Source organism: Lactuca serriola, chromosome 9 (assembly GCF_051521515.1).
Source record: "Lactuca serriola cultivar US96UC23 chromosome 9, Lser_US96UC23_V15, whole genome shotgun sequence".
Classification (NCBI taxonomy): Eukaryota; Viridiplantae; Streptophyta; class Magnoliopsida; order Asterales; family Asteraceae; genus Lactuca; species Lactuca serriola.
This window is the reverse complement of record NC_136416.1, coordinates 88,466,242-88,473,120: the sequence shown is the minus strand read 5'-3', so window position 1 is coordinate 88,473,120 and position 6,879 is coordinate 88,466,242.

Sequence of the window (6,879 nt, the reverse complement as noted above, 5' to 3'; positions counted from 1 at the left end):
GCTACAAGGCAGGCTTTGAGTCTGTCAATGGAACCATCAGGGTTATATTTTGTGCGATAGACCCATTTGCAACCGACAATGTTTTGAGCAGTAGAAGAAGGAACAAGAGACCAGGTTTTATTTCGCTCCAAAGCATCAAACTCTTCTTGCATGGCTTGTCGCCATGAGGGATTTTTGAGTGCTTGAGTAATGGTGGTAAGTTCAGAGGGGTAGGTAGTAGAAATAGTGTATATATGAAATTTGGAGTTGTAGTATTTTTGGTTTGGTTTTGGATTTGGACGAGTGGTCATTTTTGTAGGATGAGTATGGTCTTCTGGGGAGGGAGGAGGCGAAGGATTTTCTATTGGAGAAGGGGGTGGTGAGTTGATAGGTGAGATAATGGGTGTGCTAGATGGTGTTGAGGGTTCAAGATGGGGTTGGGTTTCTGTGGAGCCAATAATTGGTATGCTTAGAGTAAGCCAATGATCAAGATTTATTGTGGAAGGTGATGTGGGGTTATTGGTAACTCGTTGAAAAGGAAATTCTGTTTCAACAAAAATAACATGTCAAGAGGTGTAAGTTTTGTGAGAGACGGGATCAAAGATGTAGTAAGCACTTTGTGTTGGTGAGTACCCGACGAATACACAAGGTGTTGAACGAGGATAAAGTTTATGTGGGGAGTAAGGGCGAAGCCAAGGGTAACAAAGACAGCCAAAACTTTTTAATTTGCTGTAATTGGGTTCTTTGTTGAAGAAACACCGAAAGGGAGATAGATTGTGAAGGGTTGAGGTTGGGAGGTGGTTTATCAGGTAAGCAGCTGTGGTAAAGGCATAGGGCCAAAAAGTTGTGGGAATATTTGCATGTGATAACAAAGCAAGGCCAGTTTCAACAATATGTCGGTGTCGTCTTTCAGCATAACCATTATGTTCTGGTGTGTGGGGTGGAGAGGTGAGATTAGTGATGCCAGAAGATGAGAAGTGAGATCTTAGCTTTAAGTATTCACCTCCATTATCTGAAAAGAATTGCTTGATTTTAGTGTTGAAATAGTTTTCAACTAGAGATTGAAAACGAGTAAAGATATCAAAGGAATCAGACTTCTTTTTCATGGGATATAACCATGTGTATTTTGTGAAGTGATCAACAAAAATAATATAGTATTTATAGTGATCAATAGATTCAATTGGAGAGTACCATACATCAGAAAACAAGAGATCTAAAGGAGCATTAGAAGTGAAGGATGATTTATGAAATGGTAGGCGATGACTTTTATTAATTTGACAAGAATTACAATTGTCAATTGAACTAGAAAAATAAAGAACATAGGATAATTGTTTGAAAACTTTGTGTTGAGGGTGTCCTAATCTGTGGTGCCAGGTGGATGAATTGGTGCAGCGGATGGTGAAGATTTGGGGAGATAGCGATGAACGTAGCTCATTCATCCCTTTGGTTGTTGTGCCTTTGAACATGGGAATTTTTGATGTTAGATCCTTAATGACAAAAACAAAGGAATTAACTTCTATTAGAAAGTGGCTATCAACACATAATCAAGAGATAGAGATAATATTGCGAGAGAAAGATGGAACATAGAGAACGTGTTTGAGAATGAGTTGTGTGTGAGGTGTTTGAATAATTACTGAGCCAATGTGAGAGATTTGTAAACACGAACTATCCCCAATGACGAGTTCTTCTGTCCCATCGTATGGAGCATGGATGGACAAGTTATTGAGATCGTTTGTGGCATGGAAGCTGGCACCACTGTCGAAGAGCCAATTTGCAGTGCTGGAAGAGTTCATTTGCTGTGGAGACATCGTGTGAACTTGTGCATTAGTAACCTGCAAATTGCGATTGTAAGGAGGTACAAATACTGTGGGAAAAAAGGTTTTAAAGGTATTGCAGTTGCTAAGGGCATGTCCTTTTTGATGACACCACTGACATTTTCCCAAGAATGGTCTCTGTGTTGTAGGTGGAGAGGTTTGTTTGGGTGTGGGCAATAGACCATTAGTTGTGTTGTTGTGTCGTGGTGTCCATGGTTTCTAAGGTTGTTGATGATTTGCATAGAAGGCGGTGACTGTTGGTGGATAGTTGCGGATGAGACTTGTTGGGCAAGGATTAGTTCATGGTGGATCAACTTTTCATGGAGTTCATTGAATTTGAATGACGTCTAGAATCGGTTTGTATGCATAAGGATCTAGTCCGTTGATGACAACATCTGTGATGTCTTCCTGATCAAGCTTTTTGCCAAGAATCGCAAGTTCATCAACTACGGTTATGATATTTTGCATATATTCAGTGATGGTTTGATTTGAGGTTTTTTTGATGTGTTTGAGGCGGTGTTGAAGTTGCTTGATATGTCCTCGTGACGGTGAGGCATTAGTGTTAGTTAGGGTTTTCCATGCATCTTGAGAAGATGATGCATTTGTTATCAGAGGAACAATTGGGGGGGGGGGGAAGACTGCCAACAAGTGCGCCAAACAAGAGCCTGTCTTGCCGAAACCACTTGGAGTAATCGGCATGGGGTGAGATTGTACCGTCAGGTGCGACAATTGGTGATGGAGGGGGGTGTGTTCCATCGATAAATTTGTACAGATCAAGACCATGGAGAAGAGCTTCGATCTGTGTCTTCCATCCAAGGTAATTTGTGGATGTGAGTTTTAGGGTAGAAGGAAAATTGATGATGGTTAGATTGTCTTTGGAAGTGGTGTTGACAATCAGAGATGTGTTTGTGCTTGATTCTGCAATGGGCGTTGCGCCTGACATTTTGGACGTGTCAATGATATGAGCCTAAGCTCTGATACCATATAAAGAAAAGAGAAGATCTGGAAAATGTTTTCTGCTTGTATATTTTTTAATGAAGAAAATACACGGTATAAATAATACAACTTTACAGCTAACTAATGAGGAAAATAAGGAAAGATAATAACAACATATTGACTGCATATGAAACATGTGAATGATAAAACTTGGCGGGAATGATCTTGACAGCTCATCTCTTGATATTCGATTCAAGGTTGTCAAGAACAAGATTTTAGATATGTTTGGCATAGAGCGATTAAGAGTATTTGAGATCTTCTAGCTTTCAGCGTTTGACAAAAATTTATGTTTCGAAGAAAAAACCTCATTTGTCATTACAAACTTTAAGCGATCAACAAGAAAGCTTCGTTTGACACTACAAATTTTTAGCGTTTAGTTTAAATAAAATGCTTCAAATCTAAAAATTATCTCGCGTAGCATTTAACAAGACGTTTCCAATTACAAGTTACCCGCTACTGCTACTGTTACTCACTACCAGCTATTTTACCGAACACACATTTATATAAGATTGTTTTATGTTTTGCAAAATCGTAATCATAAGATTTAATCGAATCGTAAGATCCTACCAAAAATATTTTAAAACATAAAACTATATTTTCATCCATTTGTTAACGATTTAGTTAACAGATAGTTTAAAACGTACAAAAATACATATCAAATATATAATTTATCGATAAACAATTCAAAATAGGATATTCTATGTAGTTAGTTCAAAAAAATATTAGAAATTAAAAAATAATAAAAAGTAAATAACAATCGTACGGTCTTACGAACTATTCTACGATCCTACCGTGATTTTACCGAAAAACGACATGCTAAAATCGGGATTGATGTACTTAGGTGGGATTGTCGGATCGTACGATCTCACGATCAAAATCGTGATTTTAATAACATTGATTCGAATTTTCTTGAAAGAGAGAAATAAAATTATTTTTATTGAACATGCTTTAAACGCTAACTAATGTAATTTATATAAAGATCATCATAGTTTCTTTATAGGTTTTTCAGAGACTACATTTTCATAATATTAATATTTTACAGTTATGTTATTAATATGGTGGTAAGAAAGAAAACGACTTCTCAAAATCATGTATCTTTATTTTAATGGAATGACACGTTTGCTTTATTAGTCCATTTCAAATTTAAATCGACTTCGATAGACTTGTGAAATAAATACCATGCATTCGACTTATCTTGAAAGAGATGGAAATAAAATTACTTTTATTGAGCAAACTTTGAAGGCTAAGTAATGTAATTTATATAAAAAATTAGCAAACTTTGAAGGGCTAACTTATGCAATTTATATAAAAGATTATTACTTTGTTTTATGTAAAAAGTAAAATTTCAAAATATTTTAAAGTTGACAAATAATCAATTTTATATTTTAAAAAGATAATCAATTCATTTTTTTTAAGCTATACTCTTGATCCGAATTTTAAATTTTAAAACAAATTTATTTCGAATTTAAAATTTTGTTAGGAATTCTTCTATATAGTTTTTTCTTACAACTTTTCTAAGAATTTGTTATAATGGTTTATAAAAAAATTCTTAACTTTTTCCCAATTTTTTTAAAAATCTTCTACAATACTTTTTTAAGTTTTTTCCAACTTTTGTGTTACCTCATATATATTAACAGATCAATTTTTTTTATCTATTATGCAGCACTTAAATTTGATGAAATAACAATTTTAATTTAAAATTCAAGAAAAAAATGATTAATCATTGTTTTATTATTTTCTTTGGTTTTAAATAATATTTGTTATTTCATCAAAAGCAATTGTTAAACAATCAACAAACAAAAAGTCGGTTGCTAATGTATATGAGACAATACAAAAGTTTGTAAAAATGTTACGAAAATACTATAAGGTTTTTTTTTTTTTTTTTTTTTTTTTTTTTTTTTTTTTTTTTTTAAGTTAAGAAAAAATTATTATAAATCATCATCTCTAATAAATTAATGTTTTTTTGCTACTTGTCACATTCTCATTCAATTTGTCAAATCTTAGGGATAATTACATAGTGATCAAGGTAATTATCCAATAAGGAAACTAAACCTTAGCCTAATAAATAGAGGTGTAAAATCGACGATAACCTAATCCCAACTTTGCATTCGATTTTTACTTCTCTCTCTTCTCTCCTCCTCATATCTACTTCGAGTATATGACGAGTATCCCTTGACCACGAGGCACGTCCAAGCCGAAGCCCTAGTTTTTGTGTTCAAGGTGTTCACAAGATCAAGGAGGTGCAAGGTTTGTTGGATCTCTTATTGGGTGTGATTCCTTTAGATGAACTCCGGTTTGGGTTCTCTACAGCCACCACGTCAAATCTAAAAGAAATCAAAAGGCTTCAGGGGTATGACTTTTTGTTTTTCCTTTATGTGTTTTTTAAGTTGCAGATCATTTTATGAATATGTGATCCTACTGTAATATGTTTTGTTTGCTTCCATTGCCTTTTTTTTTTTTTTTTTTTTTTTTTTTTTGTATTCCACTTTTTTCAACTGTAACAACCCGGATTTCCAGGTATCTTTTTATGCTTATGTTTTTGATGTTTTGTGAGGGGACTCGGCGAGTTGGAGCTCAGACTCGCCGAGTAGGATCGCGGTTCTGGACGCGGGTTCGCGCCTGGACTTGGCGAGTCCAAGGTATGGACTCGGCGAGTCCTCGCTGTTTAATGAAACCCTAATTTCCCGGTCCTAAGCCCTATTTAAAGGACCTTATGGCCCTTCATTGTGGCTACCTGGATCTTGAGAGCACCAAAGCAGCTGAGGGATTCGTGTGAGTGAGAAAAGAGGCTATTGTTCACCAAATTTGTGTGTTTTTGCAAGAAAGGAAGAGGAAAGTCAAGCTAGAAGAGTTGGGGAGCTTGGATCTTCTTTCATTTCATCAGAGGAGGCTTCTTGAGGTATCATTCAGAGCTTATTTCCGTATTTTGTTGATATGGTCAAATCTAGGGTTTCTTCATGCCTTATTTGCTTTGTATTGGAAGTGTGAGAGGTCCCATGGGGATATGGTGCTTAGATCTGGACCTTAGTAGGTCCAGAGAGTCCCTAATGTCATGCTTTATGTCCTCCCTTTTGGGTTGGAGGCTAGGGTTGCCATTCTAGAGGTCATTTCTCCAAAAAGAGCCTTGTAGGTGTTGTATGGTAACCAAGATATGAACTTTACGTGATGAATAAGCTTAGGAGGGCCAGATCTATGAGTGGATGGTGCGGATCTGACCTCAGAAGCTAGTTTGAGTTGATGCATGGCATGGACTCGCCGAGTCTGAAGAACAGACTCGGCGAGTAGCATGAAGATTGTCCTTAACCACTCAGCGAGTGGTCTTGCCGAGTTAAGGGTCGACTCAGTGATTCAGGGAGAGTTAGAGAGGGTTAACAGTTGGACTGAGTCGAGCTGGGACTCGTCGAGTTGTTCTTGAGACTCGGTGAGTTGAGTCGTGGTGGCCCCGCGATTCATGCCAGGTGGAACCCGTCGAGTCAGGGAAGTACTCGACGTGTCAAAAGAGAATCCTAGAGAGTTGGTGAATACGTATAGACTCGCCGAGTCGCCCTAGTGCACTCGCCGAGTCCGGTCAAAGTTGACCGTTGACCGTTGACCAGAGTTGACTTGATAGGGGTAGTCAACCTTAGTAGTAAAAGTGTTAATTAGAGATGTATGATGTTATAGGGGGATTATAGCTCGGAGGATCGAGCACGAGTGATTTCCAGGATTCGCGAGTTATCGAGATACACGAGGTGAGTCTTCTCACTATACTTTGCCTTGAGTAGGTAACCAGAGTTATGTGATCAGAGTATTTGTATGCTATATGTATGTGATGTGTTGTACTTCATGATTTCTATGTGATTTATGCTGTGCATGTTTTAGAGTTGGAACCGGAAGGTTCATAGAGTTAGAACCTGAGGGTTCACAGAGTTTGGGTGCACGGACCCATAGAGTTATAACCTCGAGTGGCTAATATGTGTTATGTTTGTGGTATTTTGGGGAACTCACTAAGCTTTGTGCTTACAGTGTTAGTGTTGTTGTTTCAGGTACTAGCGATGACCGTGGGAAGGCGCTGGCTTGATCTGTACACACGCATGAGATTTTTGATATA